The sequence below is a fragment of the Spermophilus citellus genome (assembly GCF_964194105.1).
Source record: "Spermophilus citellus genome assembly, contig: SCAFFOLD_196, whole genome shotgun sequence".
Lineage (NCBI taxonomy): Eukaryota > Metazoa > Chordata > Mammalia > Rodentia > Sciuridae > Spermophilus > Spermophilus citellus.
In genome coordinates this window covers 566690-588238 of record NW_027673166.1, presented here as the reverse complement: position 1 = coordinate 588238, position 21549 = coordinate 566690, and the positions used below count along the sequence as shown (strand labels likewise).

General features: G+C 49.9%; 1 pseudogene across 1 annotated transcript; it reads right to left on the bottom strand.

Annotated features, from left to right (window-relative positions):
- Nucleotides 1–5616: 5616 nt before the first annotated feature.
- On the bottom strand, nt 5617–19828 carry LOC308640038 (nucleolar MIF4G domain-containing protein 1-like; annotated as a pseudogene). Its single transcript, XR_014024358.1, has 11 exons — nt 18947–19828; nt 18606–18733; nt 16956–17151; nt 14071–14394; nt 12557–12667; nt 11751–11918; nt 10494–10605; nt 8753–8885; nt 8180–8311; nt 6316–6425; nt 5617–5791 (listed from the first exon to the last, which is right to left on the bottom strand). The product of XR_014024358.1 is annotated as a nucleolar MIF4G domain-containing protein 1-like (transcript).
- Nucleotides 19829–21549: the final 1721 nt, after the last annotated feature.

Below are 21549 nucleotides of genomic sequence, written 5' to 3'. Positions count from 1 at the left end.
CGAGAACAAGCCCCTCGGGCACAGCCCACTACTCTGACATGCGGGTGACAAGAGCACACATTCGGTGGGGAAAGAGGAGCGCTTCAGTAAACGCTGCTGGGAGAATCCACACTGCAGCGGGGCACGTCCACAGGGGAGACTGAGCTGGCCCTTGTTGTAAACCACACAGAGTCAGTACTCAAAATGGGGTAAAGATCTAAATGTCTGTTGAGTTTTGGGAAGTGAATTTAAAAGCACAGACAACTGATACAACAGAACAGAAAAACCAACAGTCCCCTCCCGGAACTCACTGCTACAAACTGGGCGAAGGACCCGAAGAAGCATCTCTCTAGAGAAGAGACCAAGAGGCCCACAGGTTATGAAAAGGTGCTGGCCAACACTAGTTGTCAGGGAAATGCAAATCAAAACCACAGAGCTGTCACCTCACACCTGTTTGAATGGCTGCTCCTAAAATAACAAAAGACACCAAGGTTGGCCAGGGTGCAGACAAAAGGGTAGCCTTGTGCAGGCTGGGTGGGATGGAAATTCATGCAGCCATATGGAAAACAGGAGGGAAGTTCCTCAGACATTGAACCAGAACCCCTCCTGGGTGCAGATCCAAAGGAACTGAAACTGGCAGGTTGGAGGGACACCTGCTCTCTAGGGGGCACCCAGCAGACTGCAGAGGGACAGATAAGGAAAGCAGGCACAGCACACGAGGTGCCATCCTTCGAGACGTGGATGGACCTGAGGACACCACGCTAAGGGAATAAGCAGGCACAGAAGGACAATGCTGTGTGGTCCCACCTACGTGCGGAACCTGAAGCCAGTGCGTTCAGAAGCACAGGTGGCGCTTACAGGGCCTGGGGAGGGCAGGTGAGGGTCAGAGGGACGGGGCTTGGGCTGTGCAGACCGCGGGGGCCGCAGGCAGCACTTCCTCTTTGCTAGGAGGGCCTTGCACGGTGCCCTCCCACACTCACAAATCACCATGGTGGCAGTGGCAGGGCTAGGAGGAAGCTGTGAGGAAGGGTTTGCGCCTGGGAGTCAAGGAGGTGGGGCTGCACGGGAACATACTCATCCCAACTCATCAAGTTGTACACTCTAGCTGGGCTGGGTTGTGGCTCAGTGCAGAGCACTTGCCTATCATGTGTGAGGCACTGGGTTCGAGTCTCAGCATCGCATATAAATAAATGAATAAAATAAAGGTCCATCAACATCTAAAAAAATGTAAAAAAAAAAGTTGTATACATTAAACACATGGAGCTTTTCTTATGTCAACTGTACAAAACATGGTTTAATAAAACAGATCACAGCCAGGCTCAGTAGAGTACATCTGCAATCCCAGTGGCTCAGGAGGCCGAGCCTCAAGAAGTTAGGCCCAATGCAACTCAGTGAGACCCTGTCTTTAAATAAAATTAAAAAGGGCGGGGCTGGGGATGTGACTCAGTGGTCAAGCGCCCCTGGGTTCAATTTCCAGTACCCCAAAACTAATTAATATAAAACAGACCACAGTCCTAGCTTACAACCGAGGACGGCAGGGAGGGACGCCTTTGGCTGTAGAATGCGAACAAGCTCTAAAGGAGTGGATGCGCTCTTCCAGCCCACACAGGTCGACAAGAGCCCAGGGAGAACGATGAGGGGCAGTCAGTGAGGAACAGGCTCAGCCTGGGTCTTGCGGACGGCAAAGGCACCCTCCCGCCCTGGGATTCCCAAGCCAGGTCATAATAGCCCTGGGCTGGGACTCCCTGTCCTGCAGGCTGCCTGGAGCCATGCTGAGATGCTCACACAGAACCCTGAGGGCCTCATGGTACCTACCGGCTGGCAGCCAAGTTGCCAGCAGGGGTCAGCTGGGAAATGGCTCCTCCAGCCCCCACCTAGCTTCAGAGGGCAGCAGGCCTGAGTGACCTGAACACATCCTTGAGACCCTGACTCAGAACCAGAGATGCCTGCCAAGCGACCCAGCAGACAGGTGCCTGATGTGGGGCAAGGTCAGGGTGCTCCCTCGACTGGTTACCAGTTCCAAGGGGACAGGTAATAAGCATTCGATGGAGAGCCCTGGAAGATAGTCCCCTGGAAGATAGATTTTATGTACATACTTTAACACATTAAAGCTTGTTTCTAGTACCCCTAAGGATGAAATCCCCAAAACATAGCTTCCTTTTAATTCCATACACTTTAACAGTTGACCAAGGCAGATGTAACAGGTGGGGTAAACTGAGACGCACTGAGGTGCAGCGGGAAGGGCGTCAGCCCACCAGGAAAGGCAGGAAAGCCCAGGGAGGTACTTGGCCTTCTATCCACAGCACTGAGTTGGTGACTATTCTGGCTACAGAAGCGAAAGCTCTTGTTCTTAGGAATACACACAGAAGCACTTGGGGTGAAAGGATGTGATAACAGAACTCCCAAGTGATTCAGGAAAAAAAACAACCAAAAAAACCCACAAAACCAAAAACAACACATTACCCCGAACCTACTCACCTTCCTCCCGAGAGGATGAGGAACGTGTCCTGGGACCTACTGACCAGGTGTGTGCTGGCATCTTCTGTTTCGTTGAGTCTGAACCCTCCTCTGGCCCCTTCAAAAGCCCCGCCCTGCCACAGGACCCCACAGCACCCCACCCGCGGTGTAGTCCTCCACACTGAGGCCAGCGACTGGCCTCCCCTCCTGCCAACTTGGGAGTGGAAGGAGTCGGCGGCCAGCTGACCGGGCTGAAGGACACCCAGCCTTAAGGTAGGTAGCCATCTGCAGCTCAGCCGGGCCCACCCCACTTCACAAAGGGAAGAGGCCTGGGGCTGGGGATGTGGCTCAAGCGGTAGCGCGCTCGCCTGGCATGCGTGCGGCCCGGGTTCGATCCTCAGCACCACATACAAAGATGTTGTGTCTGCTGAAAACTAAAAATTAAATATTAAAATTCTCTCTCTTAAAAAAAAAGAGTTAAAAAAAAAACAAAGGGAAGAGGCCATCTGAATTGGTTTGCTGAATTATTTTTGTGAAAAAACATCAGAGTATTTTACATCTGTTTAGAATGAGTTCTAAATAACAAATGCTTTAAAAATAAAAACTATTTTAAATTTAGAGCAAGGTTACAACTATATAAACTTCACCCCACCCTCCAGCAGTTACTATTTTCTCATTTGCTTTCTCTGAGGATGGGATGAAGAATGAATTTTTCCTCAACCACACAGCTAGGCAGACTTTTTAAAAAAAAAAAAAAATATTTATTTTAAAATTATAGGTGGATACAATCTTTATTTTTATGTGGTGCTGAGGATTGAACCAGTGCCTCACAACATGGTAGGCAAGCCCTCTACCTCTGACTTCTTAAAACGGAAAGATACAGACCTTAGTACACCAGCAAAGCTCTTCTCTCAAAATAAACATCTATATACACTCTGTAGAGGAGAAAAAATAGATTTTATGTACATACTTTAACACATTAAAGCTTGTTTCTAGTACCCCTAAGGATGAAATCCCCAAAACATAGCTTCCTTTTAATTCCATACACTTTAACAGTTGTCCACCTGCATTGCAAGAAATCCACAAATACAGAGCTACACCAAGCACCGACTGTCCAAGTGCCTTGCAGTACTTTTCCAATGTAGCTGTCACTGTAATACATTTTCAAACCTACATATTTGAAAGTAATTCTGAATTTATAGTAGCTTTTGGTCAGGGTGTATTTACTATTTACACTGTAGTACAATTACTGTCACGTGTAACCATATTATGTTGTTAGAAAGTACACATATTGTGGGCAACCTCCCATATAATGTAAAACTCAGGCAGGGAGAAAAGTCACCAAGAGTCCACGACACAGGAAGAGGCAGTTTTGCTTTGATAATAAAAGACAATATAGAAGCTTGATTGTTGACAGAAGTTTGTCTTCCTTACTGCCAGAAGCTCTCTGGTCCCTCTGACCGCTCTAGGAGTAGCCCTGGTCAGCGCAGCTCCACTCCTGACCCCAGGGCCGGCCCCAGTGGCACGGATGGCACACCCTGACTCACCTAAGCCAAGACGAGGCCTTTTCTGTTCAAAGCCCTGCACAAAGTGAAGGCTTCACTAACATGTCAACAGCTGCAGCCCTCTTCCTTTGTCACCTAAATTTGCAACCTGGTAGAAGGCACAGGGTTTTAATTAGGCCTCTGGCCAAAGGATGGTTTCTGGATTGGGGCGGAGGCAGTGGAAGGACAGGAGGCCTGCGCAGTGTGAGCTCCGACCCCAGCATTGAGGTTCTCCAGGCTGCCCACTCACTGCCGAGCTTACACCTTCAGGGCAGGGACATACATGGAGACTTGAGACCTCGCATGGTGACCCTGGAACGCTGACTGCGACAGGGCCATCCACACCAGACAAGAGTGCTCTGCACAGGAGCTCGTGACCACCTGCCCAGATGACGGCACTCTTGCTGGGAAACAGGTTCTGACCCACAATGTCTACACTCACCCCAGTGGCTTTCTCAGCAGCTGAAGATGAGGCCGGCCAAGCCTGCAGCATTTGAAAGGAGCAACTGTGAAACAATCCACACCTGTGCACCCTAGTGGCTGCTAGGCAGAGGACACTTCTCTTTCCCCAGATTCCCAAAGTTTCCTGCACTTGGTGAAGGGGACTGGACATGCCCTGCCAACTCCCTGCACTTGGTGAGGGGGACTGGACACGCCCTGTCAACTCCCTGCATGTGGTAACTGTTTAATTCGTATCCACATCTCCTAGGACCCAGGAGCAACAGCAAGCAGCACCCACCAAGTATCCAACAGCTACTTGGTGACTTTGGAGTTATTTAACAAAATACCGCAGCGATGCAGAACTGAAGAGTGGAGAGAGATATAAAACTGTGCAGAGTGTCCTCTCTGGTGTCAACACGTCAGGTGAACAGCAATGGAAACCCACCCACACCACACTACACAAGGACACTCACGGTCTGGACATCAACCAACTTTTCAAAACCCAACTGCATTCACTGAGCAGGACAGGCCTTGGAGATCCTGAGGACACATCAGAATAATCAACTAGACCTCAATGAACTTTTAGCCAATTAAAAAAAAAAACAGAAATGTATCATTTATAATCACTGCACCCTCTAGTGGCCTATTTTTATCTATTAAAAATTAAGACAACCTGTAATCCCAGCAACGTGGGAGGCTGAGCAGAAGGATCACAAGTTCAAGGCTAACTTCAGCAACATGTAAGACCTGTCTCAAAAAAATAAAAAGGGCTACAGATATGGCTGAACCCAGGTGGAGTGCCCCTGGGTTCAATCACCATCATTAAAAAAGCAAAACCAAAACACCACACCAGTCTCACTGTGCAGGGTGCACAGTTCAGAGCCTGCCCCTCCCTGCCTTTTCCTGCCACCTCCAATGCATCGTCTGAAAGTTACTAAAAACACAAACAGGGCTGGGTTGTGCTCAGTGGTAGAGCGCTTGCCTAGCACATGTGAAGCCCTGGGTTCGATCCTCAGCACCACTTTAAAAAAATAATAAAGTTATAAAAAACACCAACACGATACAATCTTGGATTAAAAAAATCATCTCAATAAATAACATTTACAATGTGACAGACTGTGACATTAACCCTCCCCCTCTTCACTGAGCAGGTCAGGCCTTGGAGATCCTGAGGACACCTGTGGGTTGGACATGCCTACATTCTCAGGGCAGCTTTGTCCTGCAAGGACCGCGTGGCAAGGCCTGCCCTCTCTCTCAGCATGCTGGCTTCCTCGGGACTCTGGTGGGCCTGCACGTTCTTCAGTAAGAAGTGGCCAATGAAGAGCTTCAGACCCTCTCACAACATCCCCAGCTTTGGGTTCTCAGACACTCTGGAAGAGAATCAGACAGACGCGTGTCAGGACAGATCTCAACGCAGGTACCTAGGAGGCAGTCGTAACCTAGTTCTGTTCCCTGTGGTGCTGGGAAGGAACCAGGGCCTCTTACACACACAAAACCATCTCCCACTGAGCTAAACCCCCAGGCCTTCTCTTCCTTTTTATTTCTGTTTTTGAGGCAGGGTCTTCTACGTTGCTCAGGCTGGCCTCAAAACTCCTAGGCCCCAGGGATCGTCCTGCCTCCCAAGAAGCTGAACCCACAGATGTACATTGCTGTGCCTGACTCTATGTAAAGCAGAATTTTCAACGAAGAACTTCAGGGCAGGAGGTGGCTCAGTGTTAGAACTGCATGCCCAGCACTGAGAAAACAACAAGCACTCTTAGATATCAGCTTAACATTAAGACTGACATGACTTATGTAGCTATACGTGAAGCACAATGCTGCTTCTGTAAACTAACCGGAATGAAAACATCTTTCTGTCCCTTTCTCATGTTTAATGAAACACCTGGGCACATACCTTGCAAAAATTAAACCCAGGTCTTCAACTTCTGTTTCCATTAACAGCATAGTCAACACTCTCCGTAGGAAGTGGACTCTGGGTTTGTCCAATTCACTGAACTCAACCACCTATTGTCAGGAGACAGAAAAAAGTGACACTAGCTTAGCCAACTCTCCAGTGATCTGTAAACAGTGCTAATGAGTAGGCATTTGACCCTTCCTCACTGCCCACACATCCTGGTTTAAGAAGGTCTTTTAAAATGAACAGCTGTTAGTAAGGAAGTGGTGCCATGGGGACCCTGCAGAGCTGGCAGGGGTGGCTGGTCAACCTGGCAGCACAACACAGCTTAGGGGGCCTATACTTCACAAGCCAGGAATGTAGTTTCTAGAACAGAAGCCTACTCTTGAGTGTGTTCCACCAGGTACAAGAAGCTGGACACTGCAGCTTCTGCTTTATGGCTGTCTGTGTGGCATTCTGGTAGAGTCTGGACCACCCCTATCAACACCTCTTTGTGTAGAGCTTAGGTCTAGGAAAGATTAACTCAGATATGCTTCCATCTTAGAAAACTATCAAAAACCCCAGAAATAATTTTAAATTTCAGCAGTGTAACAAATAAACGTACTAGACTTATACAGTGGAAGTAAGATCACACAGAAGATCAGAGAATTACAGATATTAACATATATAAATTGCAAACTTAATTTTAAAAAAGAACTGTGGAAAGTCACAAGAGCAAGATGACCACACGGTTCTACCCAGAGGGTAGATGATGTACTGGCTGTAGATGCACAGCACAGGAAGTACAAAACCATGCCAGGGAGAGATTCTGATCAAAGACGGCCCCTCAGCCAGGTGCAGTGGCACATGCCTATAATCCCAGTGATATCAGAGGCCGAAGCAGGAGGATTGTAAGTCTGAGACCAGCTTCCACAACTTAGCCAGACCCTGTCTCAAATAAAAAATAAAAAGAGCTGGGGAGTAGTTCAGCGGTAGAGTACCCCGGGTTCCAGTCCAGTATCAAAATAGAAAACAAGCAAAAAGAACATCAGTGGGGAGAGTGGAGGGCAGGGCTGGGAGCCAGGGAGAACCCAAGTTCTACTGCCCACGAGTGAGCTTCCATTGCTCCTGTTCACCCGGGGCCACACCAACCCATTCTACATTGAGCCCGACTTGAGTAGGGAAGCGTAGATGTAGCTCAACGATGAGAAGATGTTATCTTAGTGTTCTAAATTACTCCAGTTCTTGGAATGGGGTGTGAAGACTGTACCCACACTTTCAGTGCAGTGGGAAACCCCACATCCCACACCCTAGAGAGGCAGGCAGTCATGGGCAGACGCTCTGACCAGGGTGGGAAGCACACCCACGGACACAGGGCACAGAGGACGACTTTTCTCTGCACCTCGACCAGCCCTGACCCTCAGGCTCTTCAAATGCTCACAATTTTTTATGGCACCCACACCCTGGTGGCTCCACTACCCAAGCCTTACTGGCCAACCTCAAATCCTGCCTTCTACAGGTAGGTCCACCATCTCCTCCAGAGGAACATCGGGCATCTATGTTTTTATGGCTCTGAAGTCCCAAACACAGAGTGGGGAGCCTGCAGCTTTCTAACACCCTATTTTGCAGACCCAGTACCAGGCCTCTATGGGGTGCCAGTCTACTGAGCACTGACGGGTCCAGGATTTTAAGATTAATCTCAAACTCAGAAAAGATTTACTTAAGTTAGCAAGAAAACTGGAACCGAGCCCTAATGTTCTAGGTAAATTTATACTGTGTATACAATGATCACAACAATGAAACACTCTCCAGAATCTTGGAAAATTCATGCTTTACAAGTACGAAAAATAAGCAACTACACAGTGATTTTTAATTGCTTACAAACCTTCAAAATGGAAAGCGGAAGCGATTTTGTCTTCAACAAGTGTGCCACCAGATGAACCAAATTCAAGAAATTAGTGGCTGGCAAATTTTCTAAGTCCCGAAATTTATCCCATATGCTGAACTGGAAAGTCATCTAGTAACATTTAATAAAAAGAAAAAAATTAAAATTCAACAATCAGTAGACTAAACCACTAAGATGCTCTCATTCACTTATTTTTAATATTCTGAAACTCAGGATTTTCAGGAGCAACTATACTGTCCTTTCAAATGGTCAGGAGCTTGAAACAGCTTTACAGTCATCTTTTGGTTGTGGTTCTCCCCTGCATTTATGAGGCACTGGGTTGGATCCCCAGCACCAGCAAACCCTACCCCACCCCACCCCAGCAGATAAGCACTTTGAAGAAAGCTCTTGACAAGTGACATCAAGAGACTGGTCACACCTAGCCTCCTAGTGCAGGTGGTCCCTCTACCCAGTACTTCTGGCTCCAAGAACTCATGTTTAGGATGTGAGCCAGACAGAATGCTGAGGAAAAGCATCAGGACACAGGTAACTGGCACCTTCTGACCAAGTTACCTGGAATCGCCTTTCATAGCTGCAGAACTTGCTGGCCAAGAACGCATAGAAGGGATTGTATGTCTTCTCCTGCAAGCAGCAGTCCATGAGCACGTGGACCACCTCTCTCTCCTGCTGATCCTTCAGTCCCAGCCTGCAGCACAGAAACAGCCCAGCTAAGTCAGCACTCCACTTCCCTCTTCCACAGCCAAAGAGCCCACAGGTCCTTCCTGCCTGGAAGAGTGTGGTTAAAAGTGAGCCAGGAGGCGGGTGGCAGCAACCAGACACAAGCCAGAGGTTTGGCCCTCCCCAGTTTCTTTTGGCCTCATTTTTCTAGTGATGTGGCAAAGTTTGGGAGGACACAACAGGACTCGAGTTCTACCCCACCACAAAGCCCAGGACCCAAGTCCAACTGACACAGGCAGGACTCAAATGAAGCCAGGTCTTGCTAAGACAATGATTTCCCTTTTTCTTTCTTTCTTTTTGTAGCAGGGATTGAACTCAGGGGCACTCAACCACTGAGCCATACCCCCAGCTTATTTACAGACAGGATCTGTGTTGCTTAGCACCTCGAAGTTGCTGAAGCTGGCTTTGAACTCGTGATCCTCCTGTCTCAGGCTCCGGAGCCACTGGGATTACAGGCGTGCGCCACCGTGCCTGGCTCACTTTTTCATTTTTAAAATTCACAGTAAACTCCATCCTCTTCAGTGTAAAGTCCTGTGGGTGCAGCTGTATAAGCCCCCAGAGTCAGGTAACTGCAACCACACTGGAAAAAGAATTCCATCGCCCCCACAACCCCCACACGCCTGTGCAGACAGCCATTCCCCAAGCTGCGGGCTACCACCAATCTTTTTTCCAGTCCTCTAGTTCTGACTCTGCCAGAATGCCACACAAACAGCCACAAAGCAGGCGGGTGTCCAGCCTCTTGAACCTGGCAGAACACACTTAAGAGTCACCCATGCAGCTGTGGGACTGGTACTTCGCCCTCTGTAATAGTGAACTGTAAGGATCCCACCCACTGCAGCAAGGACCCCTGGTTTGTTCACCCTTTTCCCAGAGGGGCATGTGGGTTTTTTGGTAGTGGGGATGGAACCCAGGCTTCATGCACACTAGGCCACTGAGCCTCAACCCCAGGTCAGCCAATGACTGTGATGAATAAAAATGGGGAAAAAACTCATTGTTAGATGAAGACTGACTAGGAAACACAGAGGTATGCTCAGTGTTCCCACCCTGACAAGCCACCCCAGTTTACAAAACCCCAACTATCAGAATACTAAAATGAGCCATTTCTTCCTGTATTGCATTATGAGTTTGAAGCAAATAAAGAAAAATGAGTTAAACTGTTCACTTAATTGTTATCTGATAACTAAGTACTTTGCATAAAGTATGCAAATGTTTTAGAAACCTGCTACAACAAATTATTACAGAACCATACTGGGACATTTTAAATGAGAAGCAAGAGGCAGCTTCAACATGAAGGCTCATACACTTTAAGCAATCCATGACAACCAACAGCCGCCGAAGACAGTGGCTGGCTACCAGATACTGGCTACAAAGCCCTCAAATTGCAGCCTCCTACAGGGCTCCACTGAGGATCTACCAGGGCACACTAGTAGGAATGAGTGGCTTGCCAGAGACATGTGGCCCACCCAGGTGAGAGGACAGTAACAAAATTCCAGTTTTTCAGTCCTCCAAACACAAACCCCAGATTAAATTAATTCTTTCACAACTTCTAACTTGACAGGTCAAAACAAATGCTTACTTGAGCAGCTTTTCAAAAGCATCCAAAAAATCCTCATCGTACAGAAGATGTTCCTCCTAATGTCAGTGTTCATTCTCTGCTTCCGAGCAAGATCCAACATCTTTGAGCTTATCTGAAAAAGGAAGATTAGTGTGTGGGTCATACAAAGGTCCTGAGAGCTGTTTCCTGAGAAATACCATGCCACCTTTGGTTGAGTGTGCTCCTAAAGTTTCTAAAGAACAACTTGTACAATTTTGTGGCTTCAGCTCAGTATAACTAAATTGCACGTGAATACCTGTAGGTAAATTCCAAATCTTTATTTCTGGGTCACCACAAAGGGAAAATGTGGCAGGATAAAAAGCCACTGGAGGAGAGAAGCACTGGATTTGGGAACTCTCAGGAGGGTGGGACATCAGCCTGAGCATCTCAGATCAAGTTCAGATATGGGAATCATGGTCATCAGGTGTGCCAAGGGCCCAGGGCAGGAAAGGACACTGGGGACAAGGAAGGAGATCTGGATCAAACAGATGCTAGTAAATATTTTTTTTCCACTTTTATTTATTTTTTTTGGGGGGGTGGGGTACCAGGGATTGAACTCAGGGGCACTTGATCACTGATCCACACCCCATCCCTATTTTGTACTTTATTAGAGACAGGATCTCACTGAGTTGCTTAGCACTTCACTAAATTGCTGAGGCTGGCTTTGAACTCGCCATCCTCCTGCCTCTGCCTCCCGAGCAGTTGGGATTACAGGTGTGTGCACCACACCCAGCTCCGACTCTAGCTAATAATGATAAATACAAATAAGTGGGAAGAAGTTTCATCCATGCTAATGGGCTGGAACCTACATCTCCTAGGATACAGAACACATCCCAGTCTCAAGAATGGGTATCTGCAAAGTCAGTCTTGATTTTCACACACTCCCTTCAACTCTTAGATCTTTTGCACAATGTGTTTTGGGACTCTTAAAATCCTTAAAAAAGAAACAACAAAAACTGAATTATATGTTTTGTTTTGTTTTCTGGAGCCAAGACCTTGCTATGTTGCCTAGGCTGGTTCAAGTGTTCTTCCCACCTCAGCTTCCACGTAGCTGGGACTACAGGCATGTGCCACATGCCTGGATTTAAATCATACCTTAACACTGGCAATTTTTATAAGGCCTTCAAATAAACCTAAGTGGCACACTTCCATAGCCATTCAGGAATAATCAGAACTCCTCTAGCAGAGCGGGCACTCGGCACAGCAGGGTGCCCACAGTCAAGCACTGGGTCTCCATACCGTGCCCACAGGCGGCTTCTGCTGAAGTGCATGATGACTGTTGTCAATCATCGGAGTCCCGCTCCAAGCAGACCCCATGATCCACCAGCGCCCAGTTTGTTCTGCATTCAAAAGACCATCCCAAGAGATGCAAAGCTGAGTCTCAGAACCTGAGCTGGCATTGCGCACCTGATTAGAGAAAAAGGTTTAATGAGATGCTTTAATTGGTTCATAGTCTGTACTGTGATCACACTTTCTTTTTTTTGTACCAGGATTGAACCCAGGGGTGCTTAACCACTGAGCCACATCCCCAGCCCCCTTGTATCTTTTATTTAGAGACAGGATCTTGCCGAGTTGTTTAGGGCCTCTCTAAGTTGCTGAGAGTGGTTTTGAACTCGAGATCCTCCTGTCTCAGCCTCTTGAGCCACTGTGATTACAGGCGTGCACCACTGTGCCTGGCTCACTTTCATATTTTTGATAATGGAATTTTTGGTACATGAACATTGCAATGAGTCTCTGGCAACTGGGATAGTTAGTCTGTTTGGAATAATGCCAAAATAAGCAGTCAACTCACTGTATTCTGTGTGAGGTCTGTGGGTCTGCCACCCAAGTAACGTCTCTTAGGCACAGTCGTGACAATAGGCTCCTACTGCACAGCAAGCTGAGCACCTTGGGAGGACCAGCTACAGGGGCTGTGCAGGAGGGCGTGGGCCACTCACAGAGCAGCTTCTGTCTTCTCTCAGGCCCCAACTCACAAGTCCCGCTCCCTCTCCCAATGGGGCCGTGCTGCCCTGAGGCTCGGGGCAAGGTAGTAGGCGGCCACTCACCAGAGCTCGCTGCACCTTCCTCAGTCTCTCCACGGGCTCGGGATCATAGCCTGGAATTTTGCGCATGTCATTGTTCTTCAAGGCCAGCATCGTCTCCAGCATAAATCGAACCTTTAAGGAAAAGGAAGGGGAGAAATAAACCCAAAACCAAAATGAAATCTCCCATTATTTCAAGCAGTTTGAACATTCCTGGACATCTTCCCCTTGCTGGATTTTCAGCCTCTCCAGGACCACTGGGTGGTCTTTTAATCCTTATCAACTGGAAACAGTAACACACTTACAGGAAAGTTACAAGGACAGCACAGAGTCTGTCTACATACCTTCCTCAAATATTAACTCTTGATACAATCTCCACATCATAAAATCAACCTCTTTAAAATAAACAAGTAGGTGATTTCGGGTATATTCCAAGCTAGGCAACAATCACTTTAGAATCTGCATAATGCCCAGAAGAGGAACTCCAATCCCTCAATAGCCGCTGGCATTCCCCACCTCCCTGCCCAGGCGGCCACCTCTGCTGTCAGCTTTTGGGCATTAGCCAGCAAGAGTGTAATCTGCACTCCCTCCCACCCCACCCACTCCCCACTTCACTCCCTGCTGCCTATGCAGACATGCTGCCCCGGTGCACAAGGAGCAGCTAACAATAATGCTCCTCATCAGACAATGACCAAAATGAAAATCCAGTCCCTTTCCCTTGACCTCAACATCCTACCTAAAGAGTAAATTCTTCTCAGGACTCTGGCCTCTGTGACCCACCCCCCAGTATCCTGCCACCTTGCCCACCAGCTCTTCTTCCTTCCTGCAGCTCCACACTGCTGCCTGTAACCACAGGGATCCCTTCACCCTAGTGGGGGTCCCACATACCCCCATGGCTTCCAGGATTCCCGGCATGAGGGTGACCCCAAATCCCCCCTGGCTCACTGCCCTTCGAGATGTGGATTCCTCCTGCACCTCCTCCCGTGCACCTGAAGGGGGGCCCTCTGCCCTTACTTCCTTCAGCCCTGCTCCCCACTAAACTCGGCTGCTTCTGACTCCCAAGGCCACATCCACTGCCAGGGTGCCCATGTCACCACCATCTCGCAGACTCTTACAGCATCCCCCCCAATTCCTCCAGCCACTTCCCCTCTCTTCTACACTGTCACCAAAGTGACTCCTAAAACAACTTCCACCCCTGGAGTACCTGCCGAGAACCCTATGGGTCCTCCCCAGGCCCGGCCCTCCTCACTCCTGGTGGTGTCCCCAGGTCTAACATGGCCCTCTCCTTTCTCCTCAGCAATCACGTCTTCTTCCCCTCAGGCACAGCAGGTGCTGCTCCCCACCCCTCACGACTGCAGGGGCGAAGCCGAGAGCCCCGAGTTATAGATGGGAAAACAGAGGCCCGCAAGACTCGGTCCCGCTGCTGCACAGGGGCTAGAGAAGGCTGAAAAGAGAGACCACTGAGGAAGGGAAGTGTCCTATTTACCCCAGGGACTCATTGTTAAGCATTTAAGAAGCAGGTCAAGTGGCACTCTTACCCTGGTCTGGTCCTGAAACATGCTGCCTGCCCCACTGGCTTTGGCCTGGGCATCTGTGATCAGTTCCTTCAGCGACAAGGCGTCATCTTTTCTCAATGCAAAGCCCACATTTTTCAGCATCAACAGGATCAGCTCAATGTCTTTTTTGGTGAAAGTTAAAATAAGTTTCTTCAAAATGTCGAAGACGAGGAGAGACTGTACCACGTGGAAGTTGTACAGATGGGCGATGATGGTGAAAACGTTATCACACTCTTTCCCTTCACCTCCATTTCTGTAGATGTCATCAAACTTCCTCACCACGGCCTCCAGAAAGCAAGCACCAACCTGAGCAGGACAACAGCAAGCGTGTCGCACATGTTCTGTGGACTTCTCCTTCAACACACTGAATAAGTTCCTGCACACAGGCAGGACATAAACTCCAACAGGGCAGCCTTCAGGAACTCAAGTACGGCTGCCCCACAAGAGCACACGGTAAGCAGCTGAGCACCAACCTGTGCTGAAAGGGTCTCCGCTTTAGGCCAAATACAAAGTCGTAATTTGGGGGGCAATGGCCATGCTGGTTCCTTGGAAAAATAAACTTGCTAAAAATGTGTTAAGACAGGTGTGGAGGCCATATCTGTCTTGGAAGACTGAAATGAGAGAGGATCGAAAGTTCAAGGCCAGCCTGAGACCCTGTCTCAAAATAAAATTTAAAAAGGGATGGGAATATGGCTCAGTGGAAGAGTGCTGCTGGGTTCGATCCCCAGTACCTGCCCCCACAAATGTTAAAACACAACTGTATCTCTAAAAATGCTCTACCACCCAGTAACACTCATTCTCAGAACTGCTTATTTCAAGTTAATGTCCTCTGAATAAGCAAGCAGTGTAAGTGAACTTTAAAGAAAACAGCACATTCTCAACAGATATCAAAGGTCCCCACAGGCAAGTGCTTCATCACCAGGAGGGTGCTAAAGGAAGGACAGGAGCTCTAATGGCTCAGCTCCACTCTCAGGGTCCAGATGTGGGTGTGCTGTTCTTTGGGGCACCAGTAAGTAGGCTGACCATCACAAAGAGGGGAGAGCACAAGGCCAAGAAGTAGCAGTGGCCTGGTGAAACAGGGCAAGCTCACCAGAGAGCCATCCTCTTGCTCTTCTGGCACATTCTAGTCCAGATTCCTTAAGTATGTCCTGGAGGAGGAAGGACTTCCATCCTGTCACTCTGTAAGACTGAGACCTAACTCAAAACTGGCAGCTGTCATCTTGCCATATTACTATCTGGTAAGTGTTTTCTCTCAAATCCCAACTCAAGTTGAGACCAGAGGAAGCAGATGGGAGCGGGGATGTCCAGTGACGCCGGCAATCCACAGGAGAGATGGCCTTACCAGGGCAGCCATGCTGGGTCAGAAAGGAAGGGCTGGGTGCCAGTGATCCCTAGGAACACTGGCAGGGTGTGGCAGGCCTGATCCGACACATCAGGTGTGTGTGATTTCCAGGCTTTCAATCTGGGTGACTTCTAAGCAGGTGGGGAGGAAGCTGGGTGCTGGACTGTCTGTGTGAGCTTACTACACTCTGACTGCAGGTCAGGCTGCAGACGTGCACAGGCATAAATGTCCGTGGGAGGAGGAGCTCCAGCAGACTGCAGGGTGCGGTGGGAAAGCAGGTGCGTCACAGCCACAAAAATAATTCCACTTAATGTGTTCAAAATTCATTTTTCTAGGGGTTGGGGCTGTAGCTCAGTGCTAGAGCACTTGCCTCAAATGTGTGAGGCACTGGGTTTGATCCTCAGCACCACATAAAAAATAAATATATTGTGTTCATCTACAACTAAAAAAACATTTCATTTTTCTAAAATTAAGTTTGGTAAATTTTAACACCAACCCATACAGATCTGATTGTTTCCTTGTAAATGATTATGAGAGCAATGCAGCAGCTGACACCATGATCTTTAACACATTTTTTTTCTTCCCATGAATTTCTGTGAGGTGTTTTTTTAGTATAGCTCTGAAAGAAGTTTAATGGAACCAGCATCCTGAGCGCTTGTCCTATCTGGCAGAAGTTTTAGAGACTGTCATTAGCTGAAGTACCATAAGGACTTCCCCTTGGAACAAGCCACCTCATTGTCCTTCGTGCTATTAGTGAAGGTGTGAATGAGAAGCAGGAGCACTAACCCCATGTTTTCACATCAAGCTGACTACCCACGTGCTACGGGTGATCAGGGTCATGACTTTTACGTAACTCACTGTGAAATACTGTCTATAACACAGTTTGATTATTAAGTCTGCTGAAGTACACCAGAGACATCTAGAAGGATGGGGGACGGACTAAGCTAGCCACATAACAGCACTGAATTATGGTCATCATGGGGCACCAGCAAAGATGTCCAGAGCTTCCATTATGTTTTGTAATGGCAAAAAAATGGACTTTCACACTTATATGTGAACACGAGTGTGGCTCTTAGGGGGAAAAAAAAACACTTTTAAAAAAGAGCAATTCTCCAAGTAGGTGGTGCAGAGTTTCCACAAACGATCCCAAGACAGTTGAGCAGACTCCTGAACCAGCTGTGGGGCCTGGGCCACTTTCTTCTGCACTCAGCTTCCCTGTGCCCAGTTGGTCGTAAGGCCACCACCTTTCCAAATGTTGCCACAATGCTGCCATTGCTGGCTAAGAAAACCATGGCTCATTAAACTTCCCAGGAAGAGCAATGAGAAGTGCGGCAGCAGGGAAAGGGGAAGAGCAGAATTGCAACAAGAAAATCTCCTTCCCTGTTGTAAGTGGGCTCAGCAAGCACTTAATGAGCCAGCCTCTTTCCTATGGTCATCACATGTAGTAACTGTTGACCTACACCATGGAGGACCAAGGCCATCCCAGGCGACAGGGCCATCGGGTGGAGAAAAGGTGGGAGCGTACCTCAATTCCGACAGTGTGGTGAAGGATGCTGACCAAGAGGACGTGCTCCATCATCAGCCTGCTGGGCATGGCTGAGGGAGTGACGCAGGCACCCAGGAGGGCAGCCATCAGTGTGTCATTCATGTCCTTCCTGCTATTGGCCATGTATAGCTCCTCCAGCTGCCCACTTATGGATGCCATGTTTGGCTCACTCAACCTGCAGGAATGTAAACACAGAAACACAATTAAATATAATTTTCCAGTTCAAACTCAGTTATCAATACTACCAATATATCCTATCTTACATATGCTTCTGACCCGGAAACAACTGACCCTGCTGCAATAACCCAGCATATTCTGCTCATAACCACAGAACACTATGGAGTTCTGAAATAATACAACTGTCTTTTCAATTGAAATGTAACCAGTGAGGTATGCCACGGAGGGTCTGTGAGTCTGCAGAAACCTGGGTATCCTGATCTGACATTCCCAGGTGTAGGAACCATCTAAGTAGTGTATCATTAGGAAAACCACCAATTCGCCCACTTCTTAGATGGCACACATGCACGGTTTCTACACTGAAGAGGGTGCTCTGTCTGAATGAGTAGCGAGAGAGAACTGTGCAAGGAAGACTATTCACCACACACCTGTGCTACTACTAAAAGGGACATCACAACAGCATGCTTCAGTAAAACTTCTAGGACACTCCACTGACAATGTTTCAATTTCAATTAAGTAACATAGGGGAAGAGGCGGCACAAAGGACAGGTTCTGTATCCTGATTGTGGCAGTGGTCACCTAAATCTTCATGTAATAAACTACACAGAACCTCTTTCTCTTAAACAACACAAGCACATAAAAACAGTGAAACCTGAACAAGCTCTAGGAGTTGTTACATCAGTTCCCTGATATGTGTGTGTGGTGCTGGGGATGGAATCCAGGCCTCATGAATACTAGGTTAGCACTCCACCACTAGCTGCACTCCCAGCCCCTGGTTGCTTCTCAATGGTACTCTAGCTACAGAAAATGTAACCTTTGGGAGAAAGCAGGTGTACAGCATGCAGGAATGCCCTGTACCCTATGAATCTACCAAAAAAAGAGAGCAATATACATTTAAAAGAGTGGCTGCCTTTCGAGGATTTAGAAGAGGGGCATGAGGGTCTTCTGGTGAGAGTTATGGGAGAACTGGAGGACAGCATTAGTGCAAGAAGGACTTGAACTTGTTTCTTAAAACCACAGGCTGACTGTAGATGGTTAAGTGGTGTGGTCCCAGCTACATGGCTTCCAATTACCCTTTTAGAGTCTAAATGCCAACATAGGGGGATGAAGGACCAGCATCCTGACCAGGTGCACTCTTTTCTGCAAGGGGGGATCCCTGCCAGGCCTTCCTCCACTATTCCTGGGAGGATGTTCCCTGCCCCATTCCAGCCTCAGAGTGGCAGTAGGAGTCCCCTGCTGCCTTCAAACCCTGTAAGGACTCACCATACCAAACAGCTGGGCAACATCTCCTCAACATAAGGATGTGGTTGCCCTAAGGTAGGCAGAGAAAGGATCTGAAAACAGCTACAAGTCCTGCCCATCACTTGCATCTTGTCATTCTGGGACAGTTTCCGTGTTTTAGAAACAGAGCATTGCTCCAAGGGAGAGAGCGCAACAACTCTGGAAGGTCACCTGTTAATTAGGCCTTTGACGTGTTTCTTCAGCCTTTCTAACTCCTCCTTCTTGCGCTCGTCCACAGTCTCCTGGGCTGGCCACAGCCGAGGTGGGATGTACTTTTCGCCACTTTCACAAAGCCTCTCCTTGAAAAAAGAGAATAATATAATCACAAAAAAGAAAAAAAAGTACACTGGACAAACCTCACAGTTCCCTTGCTATGTGCATATTCATACACAGAACTACCAACTCGGCGCAGCTGTTTCTACTGACTGTTTAACACACCCCGAGCGCCCCACTGCAGTGCACTGGCTCCGGGGCTGACGGCCATCCCCGGACCCAGGGAAGTTCCGCGGTACCTGCGGGGTCGTGCCGTCTGCCCCCGAAGAGCCTGCCCTCTCTTCTCCGTCTTCTGCGAAACGGACTCTCTTCCTCCCGGCTTTCTCCTGCGCCCCGCCTTCGGGCTCTTCCCGGCTGTCCGGCTCGGGCTCCGCGGCGTCCTCGGCGTCCTCCGCACTCTGCGGCTCCGAGTCGCTGTCCAGGTCACTCTCGGGGAGCGGCGCGCCCGCCTCCTCCTCCTCCTCGTCGCCGCTGCTCGCGTGCAGCCCGCCGGCCCCCGACCCCAGCACGCCCAGGATGTAGTCCAGCCCGTCGCGCGCGAAGCCGGGCGGCACGGCGCTGCCCTCGGCCCTCTTCCTGCGCTTGCTCAGGCCCAGGCAGCGCTCCAGCTGGCGGATCTCCCGGTCCTCCTCCTCGTTGGCCGTGAGAAGCGCCCGCTTGCGGGCAGCGGCGGCGGCGGCGGCGGGGCTGGCCTGGCCCGGGCGAGCCGGGGCCTTGGCTGGGGCTGCGGCCTCGGGGACAGCCGTGGCCACGGACGGGGACGGCGTGCCCTTGGCGGGGGCGGAGGCCTGGGCCGGGGGCGGCGCGGGCTCCCCCGCGCTGCCCTCCTGCTTCCCCGCCGCGGCGCCCGCGGTCCTCTGCAGGCGCCGCGCTTTCCTCAGTTGCCGCTTCTCCCTCCGCAGCTCCTTGCGGCTCTTCCTGCCGCCCGACCGGGAGCGCACCGCGGCGCCGCGCCCTCGGCCTCTCCCCCGGAGGTGGCCCGCACGAACCCCTCCACAGCCACCCGCAGCCGCTGCAGAGCGCCCTTGCCGCCGCGCCCGCCGCCGCGCTTCTTACGAACTACTCGCCTTCGGCCGCCTCCCGAGCTGGCCGCTGTCGCGGTCACGGACGCCGCCATTTTCCGGGACGATCTCGGACCACAACTTCCGCCGCGGCGAGACTTCCGGGCGAGAGCGAGCGCGGGGCGTGGCGGGTGCCGCCCCCTGCCGGCCGGGGGGCCGCAGCAGCGGACACAAGAACAGTGGGTCTCAAAGGGAACTTGTGAATTGTGTCAGGCCACACCCTCCCAGAGCTCACGGCGGCTGCGGGTCGCGGGGCCGTGCGTGTTCGCGGTGGCGTGTACGCACGTGTGCCCGAGGGGAAAGGCCCCGTGCAGGTTCTCTGTATCCTAGGGAGGAGCCGCGTGCTCAGCCTTACAGCTCTGCCTTTTGCTCCCTGCGCTCTGCCTTGGGGCTCCTTAAGGACTCATTTTTCCTGAGAGTAGTGTAGTCCTGCCTAAGAGGATGCGACACATTTATTCAACGGTCCTCTGTTGGTAGTGCACTGAGATGAAATCAGTGTCCACCTGAAGCCTGTGATGTGCCCTTATGTGGACATGCGGTCTTTCCAGTTGTAGTCAAGTTTAGATGAGGGCATACTGATTTGGAGTGAGCCCTCAATCCAGGGACTGGGGCATCTTAGAAGAGGGGCATTTGGACGCCCAGGGAGCTGGCCATGTGCGGGTGGAGATGGGGCTCATGTGTCTGCAAGCCTCATGTCTCGTCCACAGCCCAGGTGTGGCAGGGCAGTGGGAGGCCAACGTGCCAGAGGCAGCCTGTGAGACAGATTTATTGGGGAGCACTTACTAGACATCAGTGACTGCCCCAAGAAGAGTTTGGTGGCAACAGGCTGAATGGAGCACCTCTGTCCCTCGTGGTGTCTGTCCAAGGACACCAGCAGGATGAGTGACACCTGTCCTCACCCAGTGCCTGCAGGTCTGCCCACTCACCACGGGGGAGGGCTGTCCTCACGGGCATCAGCTTGCTTAGTCTGCCGGTGTGACCAGCATCCCGAGGAGCAGCTGTCCTGGGCAATGCAGGAAAGTGGCTTTCTCCAGGGGACACTGACCGGCCCTGGTTCCCACTGTGCAGGAGGAAAGCCAGTCCTTCAAGATGGTGTGTGTCTGACACTGCAGCCCAGGCTTGCCCTGGTGCCCCTTGACTAGGCAGGTTTGGGGAGAAGAGAAAGGGGCGTCCAGGGTCATGTCTTACTGTTCCCCTTTTCTTTAGGGAGGCATGGAACAAGTCCTGTCTGGGAGTCCCCAGAGGAAGCCAACCCTGCCATCCAATTTTGGATTTCTAGCCTCCAAATCTGAGAAATTTCCGTTGCTTCATACCATTCAGTTTGTGGTACTTTGTTACCAGGTCTTTCCTACCGAGGTGTTAATGTGATCTAATGAACACATTTAGTGTGTGGCCAGTGTTTCTTTTCTTTCTTTCTTTTTTAGGTACCAAGGGTTGAACTCAGGGGTGCTAACCACTGCCCAACACCCTGCATCCCTTTTTATATTTTATTTTGAAACAGGGTCTTGCCAAGTTGCTCAGGACGTTGCTAAGTTGCTGAGGCTAGTTTTGAACTCAGGATTCTCCTGCCCAAGACCCTGGGATTGCCTGGCTCCAGTGTCTCTCTATAACACGCTGCTTCATGGAGCCCTCTGGTCTGAGCGTCTTCCTGGGGAAGTGGGATTGCTGGCTTGGGGTGTCCAGCCTTACAGGTCTGTTTCCTCCCAGGGTGTCTGTACAACTTCAGAATCAGTTTGAGAACTTCCATGTCTCTTCCATGATATTTTTAAAAAGTCTTAAAT